Below are 22644 nucleotides of genomic sequence, written 5' to 3'. Positions count from 1 at the left end.
CTGTACATTTTTCTATGTATCTATAATTCTATATATATGTATGTGTGTGTGTTTATCCTTATTTTTCTATTCAGTAAATAAAATAGCAAGCTGTTCCCCAAATCAATTATTTGGAGTCTTTTATTAGAGGTACTTATGAAAATAAAGGAAGCTAGTATGGCCCTTTCATACATGGTTGATTCTACTTCCATCAATAAAATACTGGAATTAAAGTTATTATTCTGAGCAAACTATTGACATTTGGCCAAACTATTGTGCAATACTTCTCTGAAAGGAACATCAGATAAATGTTTTATTTGTATGTAATTTTTGCCTGAAATGCTATTTTCCGTACTGCCCTTTTGCATACTTCAAAATCCACTTTTCCATACTGCGCATGCACAGTAAAATGGTATAAGTTTACGTCTGTATGCAGAGTTAAAGATTCAGACGTTTCCAGCTTAGGTAAATGATAAGAATGCAGGTTATGAGTCATTTGTGGTGGAGCTCCTAACTGAGCATGTTGAGCGGTGTCCTATGAGGGTTTATTATTTTCCTTACCTAATGGAATGACTGTCGGAGATCTAGTCGATGCCAGGGTATCTAGGTGAGGAAAAAAATGGGTTAAAGAGGGATGTGTGGTGGTGTTTTTGTTTAGATTAAAGATATTTTTACTACGGTGTCGGTTTTTTTTATTCACATTTCTTCAATGTGCACTGCAGCAGTACCTAATAAAGTACCTTTGCAATTTACCATGCCAGGACTTCCCTGGGAGCCCGGGTATTGACCCTCCCTGCTCAACAAAATATTTTCCCTCTTCACTGATAGTCTAATGCTAAAGGCGTATGGAGTCCTATGCACATGCGCATAGCATTTTACCTCCAATGAGGTATTCAGCAAAGCCAGAGAGGCTTCAGCTGGATCCTATTTAAAAAGACAAATAACGCCATCCTGAGATGCTTTGCTGCCAAAAACTTTGCGTTTCATGGCTTAATAATCGACTAATGCTGCTGTCCCCCTAGAGGTCTATATGGACAGCGGTAAGCTCCAAGAATTAGGTTAATGACAGAGGAATCTATGATTTCTCTGATGTTAACTTTTTGTTAAATAACAAAAAGAGGCTAAAGAGCCTTTTGTTGACATTATGACTCTTCACAACTTCTTGAATAGACCCCGAAGGGAATTAATGTATGTAAAAATAAATAAATATATAATATAGTAGATCATATATAATTCCGCTTATAGGTGTGTTTTTCTGGAGGTCTCAATACCTTATTTTAACCCTGAATTAAATAGAAGGTTTTTGTTATGACTTACTTCACCAAAGACCTGATATACCGCAAGAAATATGAGACAAGCCTTGTGACACATCAAAGGGCTACATCTATAAGTATTTATTGAATGGGAAAGGCAGCAGGCGTCCCAACAATATAACCTAAATCAAACTACACACATGGTTTTGCAATGCTTAAAGATTACTTACTAGCTGAAACCAAAAGCATTTTACTTTATTCTAAATATAAAACAATAAACTTGTACAAGTTAACAAATGTATTCTTTGAGCATTTTTACTTTGCCTCAATAGCTGCAGTTGATTTATTTGCTTTGGGAAATACATTTTAGTATATTTGCAGCAATTGCAAAGTGCAATTAGAAGACAGAGATTCCTGCCAGCGGTAGTGCAAGTACATCTCTGTGACATTTCAGGTGGTGTTTGTCTCCAGCACTATTTCTAATTATATGCCACTCAGCGCTGTCAATAGCGAAGGAGCGCATGAGAGTGTCCTGTCATCCACACACAGCAAGGAGCAGAATAAAACTCATTTTACTCACAGGCAATATAAAAGAAATATATCAAGTGTTACTCTTTCAGAGATGCAAAGCAGCATTTCATTGTCTATCAGCTAACCTACAAATGAATGGATCCAATTCAAGGTGTACAACATATTAAAGTAATTATCAAAGATCAAAAAAGAGCAAACTCCTATAGATTGTAAGCTTGTGAGCAAGCCCTCTAAACTTTTTTGTCTGCTCAACAATTTTGATTTATTACTATGTTTGTTCCCAATTTTAAAATACCCTGTTGTATGCTGACTATCTACATAACAATCTCTCTACATAAATGTTAATAACAATGATAATGATGATGGCAATTAACTAACTGTTAATTGTAATATGATACAATGCAACACATTTCTATTTGTGCAAATGCACCGCATTGTTCATATTGTACTCTACTATTACTATCTCTTTCAATCATTTTAACTTTTCTACTTTCTGCTTGGTTCTGCCTGATTTATGGCTTAAATTATTCAAGAAAGTGATTGGATATCAGGGCTGTCTTTAACACTTGGGTAATTTTGTGTGTTTTAATGTTTTTGTTATATAGATCAAAGTGCACCCAAAATTGCACTTTCCTGAATAAATTGCACCATCCAGGTACAAAGCGTGGCCCATTAAAAGTATATGCACTTCCATGCTCTTCCCTGTAAACACTGGGGCATTTACTGAAAATAGACATGCAATGTCATAAAACAACATTTGTGATGGTGGCATTGTACATATTGTATATATCACGCTCAAGGATAACATTTTACTGAAAGTTAATTAAAATGGCATTTCATCAGATTTTATGGCTAAATTCTGAGATCTAGCAAAAAGACGAAAACGTTTTACAAGTAGCTTGATTGCCTCAAAATGATGAAAATAACAGGCCCTCCATTTTGCCGACAACCAGTCACAAGCGGTTTCTCCGCTTGTGACTATAGGCAGTGAAGGGGAGTTGAAGGGACTGTCTGCTTTCATCATTTAGCCACAGGCAATATAAGTAAGAGGATGCTTTGTTTTGTCATTAGGATTTTTCATTTTTTTTTACGTTTGGAATAATATAGATCAAAAACAATTATTTTTTTATTTTCCACGAGACTATGACACATCAAGAGAGAAGATGTTATTTTATATTTAATAAAGTGGCAAATGATGATTTGGGTTTTTCCTCTTCAGTTAAACTTTTTGAATTCAGTATGTTTTTTGCTTTTTTGTTATAATGAACAGGGGTCATATAGATCTGGTCCATTACACTGGGACCACTGGGATGGTAGAGTGACTATAAAGGGAAACCCAGTCTTACTCATTACCCCAGCCTCCACGTTGTAAAAGGTGGAGGGACACATGCAGCCCCTTACCCTTAGTGTCACCAGCCATTCATTGACCAGTTCCATGCCTGTGGTCTCCCTGCTGAAAACCAGCCCAAGATGTCTGCCACAGTGGCTGCTCTATTTTTTATTTCTTTGTTGATAAGACTTGTAGAAAATACAGTCAAACTCCCATTTTACAAATATTGTCTGTTTGGAAATTGTGAGATGGAATTGTGAGATGGATAGTTGGATAACATGACAATGGTCGAAAGTACAAAAGAGTCAGTTGAGGCCTCAAGGAAACAAAGCCAGGGACATTGGTCCTGATCTAACATATTGAAGGCATGATATGCCCCTTTCAGATAAACACACAAAACCCAGACAAACTGGATGGCAATTCTAGAATTACAAATGAACAAACCAATTGTACATCTATAATTGTTGTCCTTGCTGATGGTGATTAGGGTAGAAAACATGCTATAGCTGGCAACCAGCACTGCTGGAAGTATTAGCGGGAAATATTAAAGAGGGACACATCCTAAATCACTCTCCCTAAATGAACATTACAAGTAAAATTGGATGTGATTGCAAAGGACTGAAGAGGTAATATTCCTTGAAGATGTTGCAGCAGCCGAACCAAGAGTAGGTAGGTGAGTCTGAGTGTTGCAAATTAATCTGGATTGCAAAATAGTAAAGTGGTTTAAGTCAAATATTCTAGCATAAAGGGCATCACTACACCAAAAGTATTTAAAGAGTAGAGGAATCCACTTGAATGGGAAGTTAGACATGTATATATTTACATGGGCCTGATTGTGATAAGATTGAGGGCCAAACACTTGAAGTTGATATTAATATTTTATAGCACTCTATACAGAGGGGATCCTTGCATTAGATTCACTTGGCTAATGTGGGATTCCTTCAGGAAGGGTGAAGCCTTCAACCTTGTATTCCCTTGCATTTACCATTTGCAGTTTGATAATAATCCATCAATGTTCAAGAAGCGCACCTGGGCTATCCCATTGATTGGTTTAATATTTATTAGGAAACATATACAATTCCTTGTTATTACTGCTAACCTGAAGGGAGAGAGAAGAAGGCAAAGATCCATAATATCATGCTATGCCAGATAATAGAAAGTCCTAATTTTTTTAGAGTGAGATCTTTTTCTGCATCTGTTGAATATAACAAGTTGTCATTTGATCCCAGGCTTCCCTAAAGTGGACAAAGGTTGTCTAATCATTAAGTCAAACAGATGGGAGGGACAACTGAATTCTGTTTCACATATTTCTTGCTACTCTCAAAACATTTATCATCATGTTTACAAAACTGTACAAATGGTTACATATGGAACAAGCTTATTCTTTCTTATCTAAAAAGAGCAGGAGGAAGATTTTAGATAATTATGCTGATAAGAGTGCTGATAGCTGCTGTTCATATTACTTTTAGTGTTTGTATTGATAAAGGTTCTTTTACATATTCCTTTTTTATGTGTTTTATTATGTATTAAAATTTGTTTTTGATATATCTTGTTGGTATCTTATTTCTGAATAAGGAAGAGAAACACGATATATGTGCTTCAGTTTGTGTGGCTTTAGCTTAGATAACTGCATTTCAGAGAGTGATACTTTGTGCTGTTTCCATAAAGGAGATTTTACACAGATGGGAGTCTATTTGGGATTGTCTTTCTTTCTTTAATTGTGCACCATGTTTGACAAATGTACCATGGATGATGCATTTATGAGCCTCCGACACAATAGGTGGGGTGATATCTCAGGGTTTAGTTTTCCAAAAAGTAGTTTTCTATTGTTCGCTTTACATAACTACTGAGTCATTCAAGAGATGTGGAGTCAGACACCACCTCCATTCCCTCAGTTCTGCTGGATAGACCCCTTGTACTTTGAAAATAGTGGCAACATCTTAGAATGTAATTGGATTGATCTCTTTCTCAAATAATATGTCCATGTGACAGTGCAGGCCAAAGAAAGAGTTTATCCTTGTATAGTGAGGAAGGGAAAAGTATGTGTAATCTTTCACAGATAGTTGGACCTGCCATCTGCTCCTCGTAAAGCTCGCTCTTAAATCTGTGTAAAAGAGAAGTCCCTGCGGTCTTATATTGGATTTAGCATTTAAGACTCTCCCAGGGACCTTCTCCAAAGATATCTCAATTTATCCATCACAATACTAAAGGGGCATTTGAGCAGTGTTTGGGAAATAAACTTTAACAAAATGAATAATGAATTAATAAATAATATATTAATACAAGTATATGTCTCTTTTGCAGCTTCCTGTATCATTGAACTGTTTCCAAATTGTAAATGAAAGGTTTTTAAGGAAGAGAGTAGTGACTGCCTTGAATTTTGAGGCTGCAGTAAAGCTTAGGCAAACTTGTGGAACTCCATTATTAGAAATTTAAGGATGCAATCTGATCTGAAATGGTTCTTCATGAATTTTATTTCAGGAGTGCTAAGCTCTGTAGCTAATGGAAGCATAAATAATAAATGGACAATTAGGCCCTAAACAATTATCTTCACACCATGATAAACAAAGAAATGTGTTAAGGTGCATTCATGGATGAAATATGAAGCACCATATATGTGAATCTTTGTATGACTTTGCCTTTAATGCCCAATAAAGGCATCTTCCAAATAGAGGTATAGATCTCAGTGGATTGTAGGTTCAAATATTTTCCCAGAAATTTTATGGGCCACAGACATCTCATGTACCAACTTCCCATTTTTTAATACATTCTCCACCACCAAGTTTATTGTGTGTGCAAATCATGGTGAAATTCACCCAGTCGTAATGCACACAAAATATACGCTTCGTTATCGGCAATGAGGAAACCTGAGCAGAGTTTTTCCAGCAGATTTACACTGCTATGTTTCTTTGTGAAACCAGCGATACAAGGAGTAACTTGCTAGTGAAGGATCATTGTGTGCCAGCACTACCATGCTGAAAGGATAAGAAGGATGATAATGCCACCGAAGTTGCATCTGCTGATGTTAATACATCCACGCAATGGGCTGTCACAATCATGTAGTCTTTTGCTAGACTAGTATCACTTGTCCACATATCCATATTTATCTGTATTTATTTCCCCGCATTGCATATTGGTCCCTGTTCTTCATAAACCATTGGACACATGTGCACTATAGAAACATAGACATATATACCTTGGGATGTTTTCATATAGTTTATAATATCACTCAGAATGGACCTTAAAAGCTAGTTGTGTGATATTGGAGGGCCACAGAAATATTTATCCAAACAAGCTGTTTTATCTCAATCTGACAATACTGCAATTATCTTCAATGAAGCCTGGATCATTTCTTATTCATGCCACTCTAAACACTCTCCTTGTCACGAAAACCATTAAGTTTATCAGTGTGAGTCCTGCTGTTGGTTAGTGAGAAGCTTTGAGCTTGTGGGCTGACCTTCCATAGAAGCAGACATGACAGACACCACATTAATGTCTGAATAATCATTTCTGGTGGCTGTCAGACTTGCAGCATTGTTCTTTTTTATGAGTTTACAAATAAAGATTCCAGGTCACTAACAATCCCTAACAAGAAGCTGATGTGCTCATAAAGACTTCATGCTCATCGAAAACAAGACTACATTGTAAAATTGGGAATACGCAGCCACCTATGACCTTTGATTTCCAGATAAATCTAAATCCTTATTTATATAAATAAAGCAAAATTTCAAAAAAAGTATTGAAAACATTACTCTTGTATATGATTGCAGGGGCAAATGCAGGATTTCTAGAGACGGGATTTCTACTTCACTCCACCAGACATTCAACAGGCATGGGTTTAATTTTAGACAGTATTAGGCTGCTCTCCAACCCCTTCAAATCGATGGGCAATGCTGCTCGCACTACTGTTAAGTGCATGCAGCTCCCCCCTTCACAAGCAGAGGAGTGTGAAGCAGAATATATCTTCCCACTGTCCCTGCTGTCTTAAGCTCATTTACTGTTGTCTGGACCCAGGAACATTGGGGCTCTGTTTAGAGAAAAGATAGATACATAAAATATGAAGAGCAAAGCAATGACTGCACACTGTAACCCCCCCTTCGCCTAACCAGTTCTAGCTTCAAGTAACAGCCCCCAAAACACTGAATAAATACACTTATTGTCCCATCACCCCATTGTAAACTAATAAGCCCCACCATTATGACAGTATTACATTAAATAATCACCATAATCAAATAAATAGTCCCCACCAATAAATTAATAGCTCCCACTCACCATTAAATTGTCAGCTACCGTCGCCCATTAAATTTATCTCACGGTCCCACTCGCACTACATTACATGCCCCTTCCCACCCTCTCACCACACTTACATTGAAAGACCCTTCTCCCAACCATCTGCTCTGCTGCAGCTTTCTGACTTTATACATGCTGTGAGCAGAGTATAGATGGGCCGGCACGGACAGCAGCTGAGACAGTGGAGGAAAGGATATGTATGAATAGCGTCTGCCGTCTGTAATGTGGCTGATCCCAGAAGGAGGTATCAGCCACCAGGCAGTATACTGTGCATTTGATGTTCTTTTGGTGTCCACAGCCCGACTGTGTCCTCTCGTTCTGCTCAGAATGTCTGGTTGATTTTCATTGTAAGCATCTCTATACACACGCTGAGTAATGTGGTGCTTGCAATTACAGAGATGTTTATAGAGATGCTTACAATCCCCCTAAGAGTGCACAAGACTTGACTAAATGATTTTATTTTTCCATTGCTGTGCAATATAGTTGCCTTTATGTAGACTCTCTGCCAGAGCAGGGGTTTAAAAGTTATGAGCTCTCTATTGGTTCAATGCATTTATGCTACTTTAGTGGAAGTTGACCAGTGATGGGTAGCCTGTTAGATTTTAAAGCCAAGTGTGGCCTCCAAGTCTTCCAATGGGCTTCATGTTACACTTTTGTTTTGCTTGAATTAAAATGAACAACAAGTATCCATTTAATTTGATCACTTGCAATTGATAGGGCAGTGCCAAGAACCTGCTTACGGTGCCAAGTACCTGTTATAGGAATTATTAGACTGAGTATACAGGAGTCATGACATCACAGTGTCTCTACATGCATCCTGACATTACCTATAGCCAGATGTGCTGCTAGGTTTCCAAAATACCAATGACACAATTCATAGGTCTGTTATCAAGTGATCAGCAATATGCCAGCAGTAGCAGTAATATACACTAATGCATCAGCGATCACAGTAACACATTTTATGCATGGATATTGCATAAATAATATATATATATATATATATATATATATATATATATATATATATATATACATATCTATATATCACACACACACATATATACACAAATATATATATATATATATATATATATATATATATATTTATATATATATATACTTTGTTTAATGCAGAGGTATGTGGTATATTTTGCTGCTATTTCACATGTGTGCATTGGAATCACAGTTCAGTGACTAATTTTGATATAATGAAAACGAACCTAAAACAGCAAAGGCTTCACAGTACAGTAGATTGGTCAAATAAGTCATCACTTGCTTATCAGGAGTTCACAGGGGTGCATAAGATGATTGTTAGGAGAACAGTTAGGTATCACATGGAAGCATAGTGAATGAAATAGGTAATCACTATCAAGCATAAGTTATCACAGGGAATTTAGGGTATCACAGAGCAACATAAAATGATGGTGTATCAGCAGTGCAGAATTTGCCCTGCTGTTATATAAGCCCTCGGTGTCCCTCATAAGTGTGGGGCCACCTGAACGAGGACCATTTTTCTAGCCACTATATATGGATTCAAAAAATATGCATACATAGCTGGAAAGGGAGCTATCACTGTGAAATATGTGTGCAATATTTGAATATTCGGCTGGAAATGGAATTATTTCTGTGCGATATATAACTGGAAAGAATGTGGTATCTGTGCGGATTGGGTATGAAATATCTACACTGTAAATATGTCGATAGTCATAGGGCCTGAGTCATTAAGGAAAGCAAAGCAAAAAATAGTGGTGTAACTCTGCACCTTAGCAAAACCATGTTGCATTGGAGGGGAAGGTAAATTTAAAATGTGGAGACAGATTTAGAGTTGGGGTATGGCATGTCCTCGATCAACTTTAAATTTTAGTATAAAAATAAAGTTATCAAGTATTGGTGAGCTACATGACAAAAAGGACAGTACTTTCTAAACTTGCACCCCTTGTCTTGTAGCATGGTTTTGTGTAGGGTCAAATTTAATCATTGTTTTGCCTTGCTCTTCTTAATAGCTCAGGCCCATAATGTCTACACTTTTAAAATGTTCACAGTTATAATGTCTACATGTTCGTAAGGTCGACACAGTTAAAATGTCAACATGTAAAATTTCTACAGGGTTATAACATTGACTATCAAAATGTTGACATAAATAATGAGATTTAAAACAACAATACATAAAGGAAAAACAAAAACTCCAAACCCTAGGAAGGGGGGGGGGCACGATCTCTATAGAGTTTACAGAGTGATGATCTTTTCAGCCATGCCAGCAATGAACATATACCGGTGACTTAAATGTAGAGAGTGCTGTAGATGGAATTAAATGAATCCAGCCCAGTGGTCAGCACTGGGCTGGATTCCCGAGGGAGTTGGGGTCTGCAAAAAAATGTAGGCCCCCTTCCTAGGGGTACCCAGCACCATGCTGACAGCACTAGGGTTCTTCCCACAACCCTGGGCGGTGGGTGTGATGTAATAAATGGTTTAATAAAGAAAAACAATATTAAACACTATTTTACACTGGTGAGCTACAAGTCCCAGCAAGTCCAAGCTGCCATGAACAGTCTAAGCATGCTCATGCTTGCAGTACTATTAGCACCAGCATATCCATGGCTGCCAGGGCATGCTGGTGCTTTGGGAACCACAAGTGCCAGCATGCCTGACAACCTGGACCCTCTGGGCCTGAGTCCTTAAGGAGAGCAAGGCAATAAAAAGAGTAAATTTGATCCTGGACAAACCATGCTACAATGCAAGGGGTGTAAATTAGTTTATTATTTTGCACACAAAGAAAATACTTTTTTTGTCATGTAGCACACAAACACTTAATAACTTTATTTTTACACTGAAATTTAAAGTTGATCTAAGACATACCCTACCCCAATTATAAATCTGTCCCCCCATTTTAATTTTAACTCCCCCTCCAATACAACACAGTTACTCCTTTTTTTTTTTTGCTTTGCTCTCCTTAATGACTCAGGTCCTCTTTGTCCTGTAGTGCACCAATGCAAAATGTAAATAAAAGACCCCTCATTCAGACCACCACATTTTATTTAAAAAAATAAACATTTATACTTACCAACCCTGTTATTCTTTCTTATGTACTATTCAGTTCTGTAAGCTTTTAATCCAAATTGTGTTATGAAAAAAAATGCCCCCCAAAAATATTCTAAGTGTCTTAACCAAAAAAAAAAAATTCTTCCAGTGACGCCGCAACTGCTTCTGAATACAGAAGCAACCCAGCGCATAATGATAGTCTAGTAGCCAGAAGGTCTATTTATAACCTGGGGCTGGCGTCTCTGACAGTGTGGGAAAGCATGGGAATGTTAACGCTAGTGACGCTTTCCCATGTTGTCAGAGACGCAAGTCTCAAGTTAGAAATAGACCTGTTGGCTGTTCGATATACAGGCTGCTTCTGTGTTTAGAAGCAGTTGCGGTGTCTCTGGAATATTTTTTTTTTTGCCAAGTATGTTCAGGCTGGATTTTTGGGGGGATCCAAGCCAAACATGTTCCGGATGGATTATCCATTGTCCATGGCAGTCCGGACTTGCTGGGACCTGTAATTTACCAATATAAAATACTGCTTCATTCATTTATTTCATTTTTAAACATTTATTACCCCACACCCACTGCCTAGAGGTGTGGAAGGAGCCCTAGTGCTGCCCCCAACTCCCTAGGGAATCCAATTATATGCATCATGGCAGGGGGAGACCCAGCTGAAGGTTCCCCTTCTATGGTGCCCCCAGCACTGTCTGGCTAAGCGTAGGGCTGGTTGAAGAAGAATCAGGGGGACCCCAAACTGTCTGCCCCACCAATTTTCTGCGACTAGCACTAGTCTTGCAGCACTAGGGTTAATATGACTGTGGATGGTGGTAGAGCACTTTTTTTTAAAAAAAATGTTAATGATTTCTTTTTAATAATGCCTACTGCCGGCATGGTGCAGGGTACATTGATATACTGGCATTCAGCATGTCTGCATTTTTATGTCCACAGGATAAGTGTGGGTATTTCTTCCGTCAGAAATATGACTACCACTGGTATTTATATATGCTCAAACACCTGTAATTGTCAGTGTCAGGATAAAGCATAGATCTGATATGCTGAAATAGAATATTGGATGTCAGGACCCAAATAAATCTTTGCATGAATACCTAAATTCACCTGATGTTCAATTCAGATAAAGGTGTGACCGAATGAGCCCAGGAACAGGTAATTGAGTTAGGTAAACCCTTTGTGCAGAGACCAGCTTTAGATATGCAGATCAGACATCCATTGTATTTGATCATGTATTTCCCTAGCTAATTTACTTCTCTTCAATAGGTAGTATAAACACAAACTAACCCCTAGGTGTAAATTAGAGAGCTTGCAGTTATTTACAAGGGATAATTCATAACTGCAGGGTAAATAGGTTGTATCAAATGAATCCATTGATAAGCTAGTGTAACAGTAAAAGACGCAGAGTCTGATGTAATGGTGTTTGGAGGTTTTTACATCCCAGTGTGAGGAGATAAGCCTGCCACTGTTAGCAGCTTCCAGGACATAGCACTGTTTGCTTGTGACACTTGAATAGACTTGTAGGTACCGCTCAGCATGTGGTCTGGCTCAATGAGGCCAGGGGATAACATAGCCTATAGGTAATACTGTATAGACAGAAAGAATTCCGTTTTAAAATATGCCACTTAAAATCAATAAAAGCAGAGATCAACCACCTATTCCTCAATAGCATGAGGAAGGGCAGCTCATATGTTAAATTAAGAATTCTGCCCCACAGAAAAATGAAGAAAAGGAGTGGAAGCTCTGCGAATGCCCTGTACTTAGGCATGTTTGATATGAAAAGATGTACAAAGTCATAGGGGATTGGTTAATGATAAAATTGGATCGCTGTAACGCTGTCCAGGACAAATATATCACATTGTAGAATTGGTTAATAAATCAGTCAACAGGTAAATTTGGTTTGAAAAGGTGTCCCAGGACACAACCCCGATTAGCATTCACCCTGCCCCTGTGAATGCCGCACCCATTTGAGGTTGCTTAAAAATCTGTGTTCTGAGGGAACAAATTGTCAGACTTTTGGGGATCAATCTAATTGAAGGACTGTCCATTATTTCTGCCTGCCCCAGGCATACAGATTATTATATGTAAGTAATGCTCTGTAGGTTATCTCTTTTATTTTAAACTGTTTTGCTTGTTATGTCAAATTTATTATTTGTTTATTCCTTATTTTTCTTTATATCTGAATGCCCTGTACCTTTTGTATATTAAATCTAAAATTTAATAAGTTGCGTCCTTGATACTCTAAATAATCCATAGCCTTTGTAGAGGAGATTGCTCGTCCAGGTAAACCCTTGGAATGCCAGTGTGTGATTTGTTGATACATTTGATTAACAAGCTGTGTGTGCTTGTATGTACATTTGTGTAACAGTCTGGAGGTGTGAAGAGTTAACCCTGTGTGTGCTGGTGGGAGTCTTGCTAGTTTGTGGAACTAGAAGCCTGTGTGCCAGTAGGGGATAGTATATTGGGGTCCTATTGGCCGTACCCAATAGGTGGTGGCTGTACCTGAAGTGTCTGGGGGTGTGAGAGCGCTGTGTTTGGGGGCGATTCCGTAGGTCTAAGAACCTGTGTGATAGGTGAGAGAGACTGCGGGCTGAAATCGTGTGTGACCTCATACAGCGAACACCCCAACGTCACGGCAGCTGGGAGCGCGTTCGTGACAAATTGGTGGCATAGCGGTGGGATGATTTAATTTCTTAGAGTATTAAGTGCATGGTTTAAGCAATTAACCCTTGCACTTATAAACTGATTGTAACCTTGCGAGGAATACAATAGTTTTACAAGGACGAAACTCAGGGCTATAATTTTTGAAGACATACGTGCAAAGCAGTTCCCTTCCCTTCTCTCTTGTTTTTCTTTTCTATCTTTTATTTTGCAAAGTGACTGCAAGGATGGCAGCTGCTTACAAGAAAAAAGCCAAAGAAGTTTTAATTGCCCTGTGTGAGCAGCGAGGTCTCGACTGGACAGATAAAACTAAAAAGGAGCTGGTTCACGCATTATTGGAGGATGATGCAAAGAAGCAATGTGATATGGAACCTGAGCTGGGGAGCAAGACAGACCCAGAGGATCAAGGTGTGGATAATGTCACTGAACCAGAGGATCCAAGTAGGTACATTTTCATAAATCCAAAGAATCCACTTGTCATGATGAGTATGGCAGAGCTAATTGAAGAAGCTCAGCTGCGAGGTTTCTCCTGCCACAACAAGACACGCAGGGAGATCATCGAACACCTCGACTGGGAAGAGGAAAGCCCGATACATCCTTTCAGCGAGTATCGCATGATGGTCCTTATTCCGGGCTACACGATGAGTCTTATGGAACGGCTGGACTACCTGGAGGAGAGTTTTGAATACGCTCAGGAAGAGGTATCTTTCAGGGGTGGACTTCATACCCCATTCTGGCTAGATCAGTGTCGCCGGGTGGCTGACGAAAGGCAGCACCTGCAGCAGCTTCTTTCACAAGCTGGAGCAGTAATCGCCCAGCCTGTAGGGGTGGCCCACGAGGAAAAGTTACCCCTGCCAGCTACAGATAACATGGAATATGCTACCGAGATTTTGCATCCAGAGGCCCCTTTTAATCTGCTGGGGGAAGGTGATGATGCTAGCAGCATACTACCAGATGCTGCACAGAATTTGCTATTGGAGGAGGCTGATTTTAAAGAGGACATAATTGTTGAGAAGACTATTTCTGGGGGAAAAATGGAAGTGCCTGAAGATATTCCCACAAATGTTTTAGTAGTGACTGATCTTGGATGGTTAAATTCTCAGTATGTTCCCGCAAATGTTGTTCCTACTATCTCTAATTCTGTTACACCGTGTGACTCAGCCCAGGTAGTATGGGATAATGCTGAACCTGCCAATGATGTGACTTTGTGTAAAGAACCTGAACTGTTCTGTAATCATTTTGCATCTGGTGCTGTGCGAGTGAAATGTGATGATGAGAAGCTGATACGTGCCAGTGTTAACTCTGGCAATTATGATGATTTACGGGAAGAACCCGAGGTGCCAGGATGTGATAAGGAAAGAGAATGTCTTATTGGACCTACTGCCTATAATGAGGATAATGTCAATAACAGTATTGTGTTAGAATCCAAACCTGTTTTTACACTGACATCTTGTCATGGGATAGGGACAGCGGACATTGTTATTGCAGATGTTGGCATTAATACTGGTGTAGATAATATGCTTATTAGAAATGGGACAGATGACAATGTGATTAATTCTGTTGTGCTAGAGAAAGACAATGTTTCTACCCAGGTAATGTGCTCGGAAGATGCTGTACCAGGTAACTGGGAGGGAGGGCAGAGTGAAGATGTATATTCTGTGCCTGAACCAGCTGCATACAGAGCGATTGAGCATGTGGGGGAGACACATAGTCCTGACCAACGGGAAGTAGCGAGTGACAGCAATTCTTACTTTGTTGCTGGGACCTGTAGTTCGAATGTTCACCACTCAGATCTACATCTGAGTTCTGACCATTCGTCTGAGTTTTCCATAGAGACAGGGGGGTCAGTTGCTAGCCCACACTCACTTAGCCAGCCGTCTAACGGCTTAGAGGAGATAGATGAGGGGCCCATACTCCCGGCTACTCTACATCCCCAGATAGATGAGTCCAAGGGGGAGGGGAGTGTACTGTTATGTAGGCCCCAAGATAAGAAGTGCATAGGGTGTCCCACTGACAGGGAAGGTTGTAACTGGGGAGCAGGGCAGAGTGGAAGTAGGTATTCTGCTGTGCCAGCCTTAAGGGGTTCCCACTTAGAAGTACAGTATCAGGAATTCCTGGCCATTTTTCCCTCAGGCTTTCACTTAGAAGACATGAGGATTAGAGACAAAGTGCACACTGTAACAGGGTTGGTACATGAGAACGTAATGCAGGCCCAGACCAGCCAGAAGCAGTGGTATGATTCCCCTGCCAGGATGATAGAGAGAAATTTTCATGATAATCGGTTGAAGGCTCATAATGACAGTGAGAGCCAGCTAGCAGCTATTACAGTGGACCCAGGGGGAAATTAGATGAGATGATCTTGGGCACTGACCTGTCAGTCAATGCCCATGCCATCTCTTGAAGGGGGGAGATGTCAGGATAAAGCATAGATCTGATATGCTGAAATAGAATATTGGATGTCAGGACCCAAATAAATCTTTGCATGAATACCTAAATTCACCTGATGTTCAATTCAGATAAAGGTGTGACCGAATGAGCCCAGGAACAGGTAATTGAGTTAGGTAAACCCTTTGTGCAGAGACCAGCTTTAGATATGCAGATCAGACATCCATTGTATTTGATCATGTATTTCCCTAGCTAATTTACTTCCCTTCAATAGGTAGTATAAACACAAACTAACCCCTAGGTGTAAATTAGAGAGCTTGCAGTTATTTACAAGGGATAATTCATAACTGCAGGGTAAATAGGTTGTATCAAATGAATCCATTGATAAGCTAGTGTAACAGTAAAAGACGCAGAGTCTGATGTAATGGTGTTTGGAGGTTTTTACATCCCAGTGTGAGGAGATAAGCCTGCCACTGTTAGCAGCTTCCAGGACATAGCACTGTTTGCTTGTGACACTTGAATAGACTTGTAGGTACCGCTCAGCATGTGGTCTGGCTCAATGAGGCCAGGGGATAACATAGCCTATAGGTAATACTGTATAGACAGAAAGAATTCCGTTTTAAAATATGCCACTTAAAATCAATAAAAGCAGAGATCAACCACCTATTCCTCAATAGCATGAGGAAGGGCAGCTCATATGTTAAATTAAGAATTCTGCCCCACAGAAAAATGAAGAAAAGGAGTGGAAGCTCTGCGAATGCCCTGTACTTAGGCATGTTTGATATGAAAAGATGTACAAAGTCATAGGGGATTGGTTAATGATAAAATTGGATCGCTGTAACGCTGTCCAGGACAAATATATCACATTGTAGAATTGGTTAATAAATCAGTCAACAGGTAAATTTGGTTTGAAAAGGTGTCCCAGGACACAACCCCGATTAGCATTAACCCTGCCCCTGTGAATGCCGCACCCATTTGAGGTTGCTTAAAAATCTGTGTTCTGAGGGAACAAATTGTCAGACTTTTGGGGATCAATCTAATTGAAGGACTGTCCATTATTTCTGCCTGCCCCAGGCATACAGATTATTATATGTAAGTAATGCTCTGTAGGTTATCTCTTTTATTTTAAACTGTTTTGCTTGTTATGTCAAATTTATTATTTGTTTATTCCTTATTTTTCTTTATATCTGAATGCCCTGTACCTTTTGTATATTAAATCTAAAATTTAATAAGTTGCGTCCTTGATACTCTAAATAATCCATAGCCTTTGTAGAGGAGATTGCTCGTCCAGGTAAACCCTTGGAATGCCAGTGTGTGATTTGTTGATACATTTGATTAACAAGCTGTGTGTGCTTGTATGTACATTTGTGTAACAGTCTGGAGGTGTGAAGAGTTAACCCTGTGTGTGCTGGTGGGAGTCTTGCTAGTTTGTGGAACTAGAAGCCTGTGTGCCAGTAGGGGATAGTATATTGGGGTCCTATTGCCCGTACCCAATAGGTGGTGGCTGTACCTGAAGTGTCTGGGGGTGTGAGAGCGCTGTGTTTGGGGGCGATTCCGTAGGTCTAAGAACCTGTGTGATAGGTGAGAGAGACTGCGGGCTGAAATCGTGTGTGACCTCATACAGCAAACACCCCAACGTCACGGCAGCTGGGAGCGCGTTCGTGACAGTCAGTGACAATGTATACATATTGAAAATAATTTATTCTTACTGGCAGCTCCTACAGTAAGTGCAATAATTTATTTGCTATGTTAAATCAGTGAAGAGTAACAGAATTTGAGGCTCTCAGGGAGAGGAGAGAGGTGTGAAATTAATAAAGGACAAAACAGGGTTTTACTGAATAATTTAATGCAATACAGATTATTCAAACTTTATCTACAGGAAAAAAACACTGCCATACAGAGACATTCACTATTTGGGAACCATTAATATGTTCTTCCTTCAGTAAACATTAACGTAGATCCATCTTTCACCAATAAAACCCAATACATGTCACAACCATTGATGCTGTATAAAATGTATTGTATAATGAACTATATAAAACAGCTCCCAGTGTTATTGTTTTCACTTAGATGTAGAATAATACTTAAGTGAAAACAATAGCACTGGGAACTGTTTTATATATTACATCATACGTTATCCGTTAAAATGCTATGTAATGTAACCAGTGCCATAACTAAACATTTTAGTGCCCTGGGCAAAACAGAGCACTGGCGCCCCCCACCCCTTCCCGGTCACACTCGCAGGAACGCACAGCCTGAGGGGACATTCCTACCTGGTACTGCTGCCTATGTCTTAAATGCAGTTTCTGCTTGGACGGATCCTAGAATAGTAGGTTCCCTGTTTGGAAAAGAGATAGTTACTATCCACCTCCTGGAAAATCGAGCATTCACTAAGTGCTAGGCCATCTAACCAGTCTGACATTAAATCATTAGCTTTTTTTATAATAAACAGGCCTCCTTGTATAAAGTCAGCCCCAGAATTTAATTAAAACCATTCGCAATTAATGAATATTGCTTATTTCCCCTCCATATAGCCCCAACATTAAATTATATAGCACCTGCATTTAATAATTAGCATTCACATTTAATAAACCAACCAATTTCACCCCTCACCAGCCACGTCCATCGTTTTTTACAGCCTCCTCTCGCCCCCTGTTCCTTACAGTCCCCTCCCCTTCTGTTTTTTTTTACAGCCTCCTCTTTCACCCATGTTCTTTACAGCCCCCTCTCTCCCCTCGTTTTTTTTACAGCCCCCCTCTTTCATCCCCCATTTTTAACAGCCCCCTCTCCCCCTACCATCCTGTTTACACAGTTCTCTCCTCACCTGTTCTTTACAGCCTCCTCTTTCCCCACCTGTTTTTTTTTACAGCCCCCTCTTTCCCCTCTGTTCTTTACAGCCTCTGACCCCCATTTTTTTTACAGCCCCCTCTCTGCCCTCCCATGTTCTTTACAGCTACATCTCCCCTTCTGTTTTTTTACAGCCCCCCCTCTGCCCCCTTTTTCCTCCTTACAGCAATATATTTACATTAGGCAGCTCAGCTTCTCTTGTCTCTGCATACTGGTTCTTCTTGCCCTGCAATCTCCTTGCTCTGTCTGCTCTTTGCTCTGTTGTCTTCTTCTGTCTTCTTCCTGCTTATTTTCACTGTGCAGGTTCCTCTGGGCAACGTTCTGACGTCCTATGTGCACATCAGGTACACTGCAGGGAGCTGGTGCCTTTCTCATTGTGCTGGCCACTGTCACTCAAAAATGACAGCTCTGCGGTAAGTGTGCTGGGGGCTGCATATATTGGGCGGGTGTTGAGCCCCCTCGGCCTTGCGCCCTGGACGGTCGCACCATCCTCCTAACGGCTCTGAATGTAACTGTTCTAATTTATTTAAAGAAATACAAACATTCTCAGTCCTTTTTTTAGTAGGGAAATAATAAACACAGTAAGCTAGGACAGCATGTCATGAGTTCTCCCCATGTTTGTGTGGGTTTCCTCCCACACTCCAAAAACATACTAGTAGGTCAATTGGCTGCTATTAAAATTGACCTTAGTGTGTGTTTATATGTTAGAGAATTTAGACTGTAAGCTCCAATGGGGCAGTGACTGGTGTGAGTGAGTTCTCTATACAGCGCAGTGGAATTAGTGGTGCTATATAAATAGCTGATGATGATTACAGGGAAATTATAACATTTACAATAGAAATATTGTAAATATATTGCTTTGTGAATTGTATAATTTCCTCCCTCACTTACAGTACTGTGTATGATACATTACGTAGCATTTTTTTTTTTAAGTCTATGATTTATGTTTATGATGGTAAGAACTAGAGATGTTCACTGACCCCCGTGTTTTGGTTTTGGATCTGGATTAATTCGTGTTTTTGTTTTGGTTTTGGCAAAACCGCCCTTGCGTGTTATGGTTTTGAATCCTGATTTGTTGCTAAAATCCCATATTTTTGCCTTTTTTCTCCCTACACTATTATTAACCTCAATAACACTAATTTCAAGTCATTTGCAGTCAATTTTGACCACCTCACAGGTCACAATATTATTTTCATACACTTTCAAACAAAGACTGCAGATTTAGAAGACCAAGCCTGCCAGACCTATTATTTGTATTTCAGCAATGACAATTAGCATTGGAGCAATGGAGCTCTCCTCTTTGTGTGCAACCTATATAACACCGTCCAATTTGACTGCAAATTCAGAAGACCAAGCCTGCCAGCCCTAGTATTTCTAATTTAGCAATGACAATTAGCAATGGAGCAATGGAGCTCTCCTCTTTGTGTGTTACCTATATAACACAGTACATTATGGGACTGCAGATTTAGAAAACCAAGCCTGCCAGACCTATTAATTATTTCTATTTCAGCAATGGTAATTAGCAATGGAGCAGTGGAGCTCTCCTGAATTTCACTGTAGACTTTGAAGAACACTGCTACCCCCTCCTCTTTCTATTCTACCTATGACGCAGCCCAACTGCTTTACAGACTGCCAAGAACTGTGCTACCCCTTCTGTGTCCCTCTGTGAAATGGTGCTGGATCGCTGTGGAGGGTGGAACTTATAGAATCCAAAATTCCCGAGATCCGAGATCTGACAATGTAGCGATGATGTTTTGCCTCCTTTTCAAATCCGAGGGAGTACCAAGTTGGCTCAGCTCGGTACTTGGATCTGCTAAGTTCGGGTGCATTTGGTTCTCGGGGAACCGAGCCTGAGCATCTCTAGTAAGAAAGTTAAAAAGTGAATTACAGTAGACAAGTTGACACAAAAAGTGCATGAACTAAGACCATGGTGGCATTGTGTGTCAGAACACTGTGTAAGTGACAGTAGCAGAATTTATCCAATGATTGGATATGAGTGATGATTGTGCTGATGACAGCGATAGAAAATTCAGGCAAATGAGGAGTATGAGATTTGGGAAATATGATCATTTTTCCTTTGGATAAGTTCAGTTCAAGTACGTTTTAAAACAAGTGGTTGGAATATCCTTCTATTCATACCCTTGAGCCACAACATACAGCACATAGGTGGGTACATTCACACACCCCTGAGTAAGCATCATCAAAGGAGGCATGGCTGCACTGTATACAAAATACAAGTCACAATGGCTCTCAGGCACATGCCAGTGCACACACATGCACAGGTCGGCATCTGGACATAGATGACATCAGTATGTGTGGGTATATCTGTGCCAGTGCGTGGAGTGTGTGTATGTGTGTGTGATAATGCCAAGCCTGGAGTCCTGGTCTCTCTACCTATATCACCTCTATACAATAATCAAGGTTTAGTAAATATCTATCTCTCCCATTGCCCCTCCCCTTTCCCATGCACAAACACTAGGGAACTGTAACAGACTTACCTGCCGCTCCGGAAGCCGCACTTCCGCATCCAGGACCACGTGACCGCACCCGGAGGCGGTCACATGACATCAACCTAGAGGCGGGGATTTTGAATCCCTGTCAGGATAAAAACCTCACTCTGACACTCGCTGAGTGTCAGAGCATCACTTACCTGTTCCTGGCTCCTGCACTTTGTGGATTGCTGTGTCTTCCAGTCTCCAGTGTCTTCCTGTGTGCTGATCTCTGCCTGTTTGACTACCCTGGCTCTCCTGTCCCTGTGTACCGACCCGGCTTGCTGACCATTCTTCTGTTCTTGTGACCCGTGTACCGAACCTGGCTTATTGACTCCGAGTTGCCTTCTGTGTCTGCCTGAATCTATTCCTGTACTGAACCGGCTTGTCTGACTCCGCTACCTCCGCTCCACTCCGCTGTACTACATCTTGGGGCGAACCTGAGGACCGCGACCTGCGACTCCTGGCAGCGAAGCCCACCCCGCCTTGTGGCAGTTCTTGGTGAACACCGGGGAGATCGTTAGACTCCGCACCTCAGGTAAGCCAGCTCTAATCAAGATTAGTAGTAGAAGTATCCAGAATCTGTTACAGTTTGCTCTGACCATGGATGCCGCAGCTAAAGATCTGTTGGAGCATTTAGTGGGGAGGATGGATAAGCAAGAAGCTAACCAAGAGCCACTTTTAAAATTCCTCAATAGTCTATCTACTCGGTTGGATGTTGTCCAGAACACCCTAGTGGCTGGTGGATCACCTGGGCCGGCAGTGGCCCCTGTACCTCAGGACGCAGCAGCAGCTTCTTCCTCACAGTTACGGTTACCTAACCCACCCAAGTTCGATGGGGACCCCAAGTATTGCAGAGGATTTTTAAATCAATGCTCCATACAATTCGAGCTATTACCAGGGAACTTCCCTTCCGAAAAAACGAAAGTGGCCTATGTGATTTCTTTATTGTCCGGTCAAGCTTTAGCATGGGCTTCCCCCTTATGGGAGAGGGATGACCCCATTCTACATAACTTCAGCGTCTTTTTGTCCACTTTCAAGAAAATATTTGATGAGCCAGGAAGGGTGTCCAATGCAGCTTCCGGCTTATTACGTCTCCGCCAGGGAAACCAGTCTGTGGGACAGTATGCGGTCCACTTCAGAACTATGGCCTCTGAACTTCGCTGGAATGATGAGGCCCTAGTAGCTACATTCTGGCAGGGCCTTTCAGACCGGATCAAAGACAAGCTGGTATCTCAGGAACTCCCTACGTCTTTGGATGATATTATCTCTCTCTGTGTCAAAGTTGATTTGCGCTTCAAGGAACTTAATAACGAGAAGGAACAGTCTCGGCGTAGTATGATTCGCTTGGCCTCCAACTTCCAAACCCCTGTTCTTCCTCCAGAAGAGCCCATGCAACTGGGGAGGACCCGTCTGTCAGCCGAAGAAAGGGCGAGGAGATTTTGGAACAAGTTGTGTTTATATTGTGGAGAGAGCGGCCATCTTCTGAGTTCTTGTTCTAAACGCTCGGGAAACGACAGGGCCTAACGAGTTCAGGAGCTGTATCGTTGGGCCTCTTCTCTCAGTGTCAGTCAGTTCCCAGTAGTAATGATTGCCTGTCTATTCCTATTTCCCTTCAGTTAGGACAAAAGACTTTCCCGCAGTCGGCTCTTCTTGATTCCGGAGCCGCAATAAATTTCATCTCTGCCGCAGTAGTTAAACAATTTGCTATTCCCCCACAAGCTTTGGCACAACCCATCTCTCTGATGGCCATTGATGGGGGAAGAATTCCTGAGGGGTCCATTCTGGTACGCACTATTCCCCTCCTGCTTCAGATAGGAGCGCTTCATCGGGAGAAGATTTA

Source organism: Mixophyes fleayi, chromosome 3 (genome assembly GCF_038048845.1).
Source record: "Mixophyes fleayi isolate aMixFle1 chromosome 3, aMixFle1.hap1, whole genome shotgun sequence".
Lineage (NCBI taxonomy): Eukaryota > Metazoa > Chordata > Amphibia > Anura > Limnodynastidae > Mixophyes > Mixophyes fleayi.
This window is presented reverse-complemented; position numbering follows the sequence as displayed.